We start from the raw sequence: 7,855 nt of genomic DNA, 5'->3' as shown, positions 1-7,855 counted from the left end.
GTGTGACATTCAAGTTGAACTGCACAAAACACTCTTAAAACTTAAGTGTTTCGAGTAGCGAAGCAAAATGTCGCAATAGCAACAAGTTGAATCGATAGCCCTGTTTTAACAGAGGCAAAAAAGGAAACAATTACTTGCCGATAAAGGAGGATGAAACAAACGGTGACAGAAAGAAGCATCTAAATTATCTTGGATGGAAAACAAAGTAGGACAGTAGCATTTCTAAAACGGTTGCATTGATTCATATTAACAGAGACATTCTCTTGAAACAACATTCGTTAAAAAAATGTAATTTACTTTTAACAGTGGCATTACTTCAATTTTCCGGCGGCATTCTTAGATTAAGAACAGCAAAATAGCTGTATGGGACATGCCAGCACCATGTGCGTCCACACGTATAGATGGGTGATGCAGAGTATGTAGCCAAGCAGCATATATGCGTTGGTCCCATATTTGTTCTCTTTGAACCTTCTTCCTATGTGAGGGCAGCAAATCTAGTCCTGCACAAACTACCCGACCCCACAGTTTCTTTCCCTTTTCAACAAAGAGATCGGTTCCTTACAGATGTGTGTACTGGGTTACCCCCTTTTTCCCTTTTCGACCTACAAAGCGGCTGGATAGCCAGTCTATACTACTTTCCGCCCCTCCTTTCCTCATTGAACCACGTCCTAGATTCTTGCTCCAGCCCACCGCACCCTTCTTTCCTCTTTGAACCAAGACCTAGATTCGACTACAGATCGAAAAAGATCCACATGCAGCTAGAGCAACGATGGTTTCAAAGAAACTTATACCTTAGGGTCGTCGGGATGTGGCAAGGCGTGCGGCGGGAGGCCGGATCCGCCCACACTACGTACGGCAGCGAGGAAGAAGGGGTCGGTGGCCCTCCCGCACAGGCGCTGGGTGAAAGAGAACAGCGCAGCCGGCAGTGGATTGCCTCCCTCGCCGAAGGCGATAGAGTGAACGCTGCACCTCCTTCCCTTCCCGGTGCGACGGGATACTGACGCCTCCTTCACCAGCTGTGAGGGGGGAGAGAGAGACAAGAGGCCAACGCAGTCTTGTTTAGATCTGGTGAAGAGAGGGTGAGAGACTGTGAATATAGCAAACCCTAGCAAATGAACGCTGAGCTCCAGCGTGTAACATATATGTAGTGCGGCGAGCGTGTGGAGAGTGCAAACCCTAGCGAACAAGCGCTGAGGCTCCCGTTTATATATATACTACTGTAGTACGGACTGAGCTCCGGTGCCTTCACTGCACCTGCTTTTGGCTGTATGACAGGTGAGCCAGCCACATTTTGGGCCCACCTGTCATAAATTCAAAGGCAGGTGTACTAAGTCAATGAAGCTGCATCCATATAGTACTGTCGTGTATACGACTAATATATAGTGGAGTGGTTTTCTTATTCTCTCCATAACAATCGTTTTAAATTGTGTAAGTACGAAACGGAACTCTTTATTTAATGTACAGTGAAGAAAACTAGTACTACTTCCGATGAACTAACGATCCACGCCCACGCGTCCTGGTCGCACTTCCTATCCTTCACGTGTGGTACACTACCCTCCCTTAAGTGAACAACCATAAATGCGCCAAATTATCGGAAACGTGTGAGAGTGTGTACAAATAAAGAATTTTACTTTCAATTATCGGAAAGGTCTGAGAGTATTACAAAGTTTGACTTCAGTCAAAGAATACGCGCGTTCCCGGAAAAAAGAAACGAAAACTGGCGGACAATTTTTCTAACGTACCAAGAAAGAAAACTCGATCAAAAACACGCCCCCGCTTCCAGGTCGCGAGAGTCGTCGCGCACACACACATAGACATAGACATGCATATCCGTGTTTACGTAAAATTCCATTTCCATCTCCATCTCCAATCATATTTGTCCAACTGACACATTATTTACGTTGTTAATTATATACGTAGCAATATTAACGTACATCATCTCTTGTTTGCGCACGTCCGGACCGCTGCCACGGCCGGTCCTGACCAACCCGAACCCTCTTCATCACCCGCGCGTGCTTCCCGCCCGAAACGGTCAGTGCCGCATTCATGCCCGGCCAGAGCGGACGCGACCTCTCACTGGCACCGGCATTGAAGCGGCGCGCCGGCCAAGAGAGCGTCGCCTGCGCCGCTTCCGGGTGCATGCGCCTGCTCCGCGTTCAAAGGTCGCAATAGCCGGCTACAACATGCATGTAAAAAGTTCTTGGGAGTCCGTGCTACAGCTAGCTGTCCTCCCCCAACTCCTCAATATCTTCCAGTAGTGCTAGTACTCCATGGCGCGATCCATCGACAAGCAGGCGGGAAAGTTATCATATACTCGGTTTGCGGTGAGTGGCATGCCGAGCGACCATGTGGGGTCGAGCCGTGGAGGAGGGTGAGACACGAACACGACAGACATGATTTAAACGTTGGTTTTGATCGATGGCACGATCCAACGAAATGAAACGTTGGTTTTTCTCCGTTTCCATTTTTTCTCCAGAAAAACGGAAACTTTCCACTCCATTTTCATTCCTATTCCAAGGTTGCCCCGTTACAACATTCCATCAAATACAAAGGAAAACTAACACGCATGCTGATGCATCTCAATGATTCACAGATCATAGCCAATATTTACTTCACAACTAAAGGAAAAAGTTGTGAGAGCGTGTACGAAAGAAAGACTACTGATGGGGTCACTACGACTTAAACTCTAAACCCTAAACATGATTTAATTTCCTGGCCAGGTAGAACCTGTCGAAAGAAAGACGGCTGGCACCCTCGGATCATACGATGCTTTTGTGCAGTTCCACTAAAATCGACCTGAGCATCCCTGATGGCAAAGATATTGAAGAAGTGTGATTAGAATAATAGTACTGGCACTAGTTCATGAGACATAAACTCATCACAAGTAGAAGCCGGTAGAAGCAGAGAAAGATCGACATGGAGATGGAGCTACGGCAGTGGAGCAAGCCGGCTCCAAAAGGAAGATGGACTACCTGGGACGTCGGGCTGTAGCTAGAAGGGCGGTTGGGACGCGGCATCGGCCCATACCGCGGTGACCCCCGATTGGGACGCACCGACTGTGGGTTTTCTCCCTCGCCGATGTCGACCGCATCTACGCAGAACATTGTTCCCTTCCCCCAGCTGCGGGATCAGGCCCGTCGTTCTATGCTTGTGAAGAGAGCAACCTAAGCAAGCAGGCTTGTAGCTTAGGCTCCTGCTAGTGTATATATAGCGGTTTTCTTTTTCTCTCCATATCAACCATTTTATATTGCGTACGTGTCATTCAAGAGTGAAATGATGGTTGCTTCTTCCGACTAACTTACTGTGTGATTTGACTGCTCCTTAGTGGCCCCTACACGTACTCCCCCTACGTGTATGCAACAGTCACACGTACGCATGGACGCAAAAACATGCGCGACTCCCTAATGCATGCATGTCCGAGCACACGACGGAACACACACGGTCACGCTCAAGTGCTCAACCTACACGTGCATGCACACACATACTCAGTCAGGGTGAGCTAGTGACCGCATAAACACCGGGGAAAATATATATATTGAGTGCAATGAGCGTATTATGAAGTCCACTGACCGTATTTTTACAAATATACAGTGACAGACAGTGTATTTATCTCGTTTGAAATTAAGACAATATTAACCGGAGAGGAGGCAGTATGGACTAGCATTACTTTGTTGTGTCCTGTCAACTTGCCGAACGAGGAGAAGGTTGCAGGACGGGAGAAGCTTGCGCGCGGTGGCTCGCAGGACAAGGAGAAACTTTTGACTAATGCAAGCTCTCCCTCGCTCAGGCGGTGGACGTGCAACAGTTAATTCGGTGTCAGATTGCCAGAAGCATACACTATACTACTAGTGCTATTATTGTTCGACTTCCCGAATAGGCGAACAACCAAGCGCAAAGTAAACAGGCCAGCAAACCTTGCGGCGCATCTTCGTGCGAACCGTGCGACGCATCTTCGTGCGAACCGTGCTTGCTGCACTTTGAATGTGGCCGAGAGCTGGCTTGATGAAACACCTCGCTTCCTACTTCTTTTCTTGCGGGGTACCTCGCTTCCTAGTGACCAGTGTCTTGGCTGATCGTCCTAAGAATGCTTATATATGAATAAAGCTCTCTCATTTACCCGCAAAAAAGATTAAGCCATATTAACCGGAAAGGAGGGAGTATGGACTAGCACTACTTTTTGGTGTGTCCCGTCAACTCGCAGAACGAGGAGAAGCTTGCAGGACAAGGTGAAGCTCGCTTACGCCTTTTGACTAATGCAACCTACCCTCGGTGGACATGCATCAGTCCATTCGGTGTCAGATTGTCAGAGGCATACACTGTAGTACCCAACATGCGGAGTACCATCATTGTTCGACTTCACGAAGAGGCGAAGAGCCAAGCGCAGTAGTACGAGTAGTACTAGTAGAACCGCATGGTGGAGCGTCTGTACTCTTATTTTTTTATCTCTGATAAAGTACACGTTTATTCCGGAGAAGGGCGGAAAACGGCAGCCCAACATGTAATGAATGATATCGATCAACCAACCATGCTCGAATATATCTTGGCCTCCGTGCGAGCCCGTCTGTGTGTTCTCGCTCCACGTCTCTCTCAAGGAACGGCGGGTTGGCTCTTTGCCGTCAATTAAGATCGGTTTGCTCACACTCCTGTCCCACATGTCAGTGATATGCCAAGAGGAGGTGCGTTGACCGACTGGCCATACGCGTACTTGTTTTGCACCTTCATACTACTCCTCCCTCCGTCACAGTTTACAGGCGCGCTTCATTATGATGCATTTCTCTCAATGCATTTCCACCACCAGAGAGACTTTAGACGCGTTTGGTTTAATGCTCAATTAATTAGGGCATGGTAACCGCAATCAAGTCCACAATTTTCTCTCCATGTACTGTACTACTACGGAGTGGAGTAAGTGCATGCATGTGTGTTCCCGGGGTGGAAGCACTGCATGCATGTGTGTACGCATTATTCCCTCTAGTAATAGACGCCGTGCTATAACTACCAATGCTATTTTTCAGGCCGATCGCTAGTCGCCTTGGTCCCACAGATTTTTTTTCTTTTTTTCGAAGAGCGCTGTATAAACAGTGACGGATGGAGTAGTATGAGCGGATTCAAAGAAGAACGTATTGATGGTTGCTTCTTCAGAGCAACTTACAGCGGGAAGGTGGGGCTTATGATTTGACTGCTCATTACTCACTATTAATGCGGCGCAACGACCGGGCTGAGTCTCCCATGCGGTTGTGCACTACCCCCTCGGTTCTTAAATATACTCTGGAGTATTTGTCTTTCTAGAGATTTCAACAAGTGACTACTCAAATATTTGTCTTTTTAGAGATTTCAAATGGACTGGCACATACGGATGTATATAGACATATTTTAGAGTGTAGATTCACTCATTTTGCTCCGTATGTAGTCACTTGTTGAAATCTCTAGAAAGACGAATAGAATATTTAGGAACGGAGGGAGTACACATACGAAGCAAAATGAGTGAATCTACACTCTAAAATATGCCCGTTTGAAATTTGTAAAAAGACAAATATTTAGGAACGAAGGAGTATAATTTTGTGCATGGCACATGGACCCAGATGATGAAGAGGCTTCTGGCAATGCTATCAAGCTTCCATCATTTGTTTACATAATTGACGTACTATACAAATAATTTTCCAGCGACATGTAATTGTACAATGGTGTGAGCTTTCAGCTTTTGTTTCGCGTGTCTTGCCATCGATGCTCTTTCGGAAACAATAAAAAACTAACTTCCTTGCTAATGCATGTCAATTATTAGCAGACCAGAGCTAATAATTACATCACAACTGAAGACAGAGTTGTGAGAAGGTGTTAAATTAAAATTGATCCATGCTTTCATTGGCAGCAACGTCCCCCCAGCTCTGTCTAAATCAACAAGGCATGTTGGGAAAAAAAGTAGCTGTCTGGAGCATGCAACATTCCGATCATTTTGTGCAGTTCCATTAAAATAGAGCTGAGCGTCCCTGTTCCAAAGATATTAAGTGTGATTACGATAATAGAGGACTGCTGATGAAACAATAAACACAGAAATAGAAGCCGGTCACCTTTGCAGTCTCTCTTAAGACTAACTAGTTGGAGAAGATTAGGCTCGGAGTTGGATGAGGAGGATAGAGCAAAACCAATCTCCCTTTGTGCAGTCGCACTGAAATGTAGAGACGTTGCCCGTGTGACATTTTAGTACAACTGCACAAAACACTCTTAAGAAAAAAGTGATTTGTGTAGTTCACCAAAAGGTCGCAATAGCAACGAATAGAAAGGAAACAATTACTGGCCAATAACAGTTGATGACACATGCGACGACAAAAAAAAGCATATTCCTTGTCCTAAGGGAAGATAACAACACGGTTGTGTTTGTCTAAAATAGTGTGAGGACGAGAATGCAATATGTAAAGTACGCCGGACGAGCTACGTTTTGGGCAAAGAACTATGGAAGATCCACATGCAGCGACGTGGGAAGACGGGCAGTGGAGCAAGGCCGGAGGGGATATCTGAAGGTCGTCGGGATGTAACTAGGTGAGCGGCGGCGGGCGGAATCTGCGAGCAGGTGGCGTAGGCCCTGCCGCACCGGAGCTTGGTCAGAGAGAACGACGTGTACCGCAGATCGGGACGTGCTGCCTCGGCGCCGTCAAACGGAGAAACGATGCACTTCCTCCCTTTCCCCCGGGGGACGGGATGCGGCCGGATCAGTGACCAACGGTGAGAGAGAGAGAGGCCACCGCACTCCCTTTCCCCCGGCGGACGAGATGCGGCCGGATCAGTGACCAACGGTGAGAGAGAGAGAGGCCACCACACTCCCTTTCCCCCGGCGGACGGGATGCGGCCGGATCAGTGACCAACGGTGAGAGAGAGAGAGGCCACTGCAGCCTTGTGTGAGATACTCTGAAGAGCGACAAACCAGGCAGGCAGGCTCCATTGTATATAGTGAGCGGACTACCTTTTTCTCCATAAAAATTGTTCTATATTCTGTGTACGTGCCATTGAGCGCTATAACTTTATTTAAAAATAACGCGGCAACGCGTCAAGTCGAACTTTGTTTCGTGCACGCGTGGTACACGACCTCCCTAGGTAAACAACCGCTACAGGTGTTCAAATTGGCACGTGGGCTGCCATTTCGTAAAGAAATGAGCTCCACCGTGTACCCGCGCGGGTGTGGCTGGGCACGAAGCGTGAGTACGTGCACGGTGCACCTATTCTCTTCTTGTATACGTACACCACCTACGTGGGGTTGTGTGAGAGAGATACAAACCTAGAGAGATATAGTGTGTGGGTTCTTGAGAGTTTTTTTGGGGAGGGGGGGTCAATCAAAAAATGTAACATATGCAATGTGTGTGAAATAGAGTCCTGGATATAACATATATATAGAGGGGGCGATCCACGAGAAGAGAGTGGAGGTATCATCGGCTTGAGGTGTCCATAGAATCGAAGAGAAGGATGATGTGTGTGTGTGCGCGCGCGATCGATAAAGAGTGCCATCGAATTTGTGTGTGCCCACGTCAAAGATATAGAGTGGCTGGCCTACTGGAACGTGAGATGGGACATGTGCAGTTTGTCTCTGTGGCATGGATACCTACCTGCAGCGCTCGACTATCGGTGTGTGGTGGGGGAAGAGGGAGGCCCAATTAACTATAGAGGTACAATGGCTGGTATATGTGTGGAGGAGGAGAGAGGCCTACCTCATGTATTAAGGAGATCGATCTGCCTCATGTATTAAGGGAGATCGATCGGCATCCATGCATATGTGCAGGAGAAGAATAAGGTTGGGAGAGAGACAGAGCTAGAGTGTTGGAGGGGGTGGTAGTGGAGTTGCTTCTAACAAATGGTGGGATAGGCTTGC

The sequence above is a fragment of the Triticum aestivum genome, chromosome 2D (genome assembly GCF_018294505.1).
Source record: "Triticum aestivum cultivar Chinese Spring chromosome 2D, IWGSC CS RefSeq v2.1, whole genome shotgun sequence".
In the NCBI taxonomy this organism is placed as follows: domain Eukaryota; kingdom Viridiplantae; phylum Streptophyta; class Magnoliopsida; order Poales; family Poaceae; genus Triticum; species Triticum aestivum.
Note: the sequence above shows the minus strand (reverse complement) of the source record.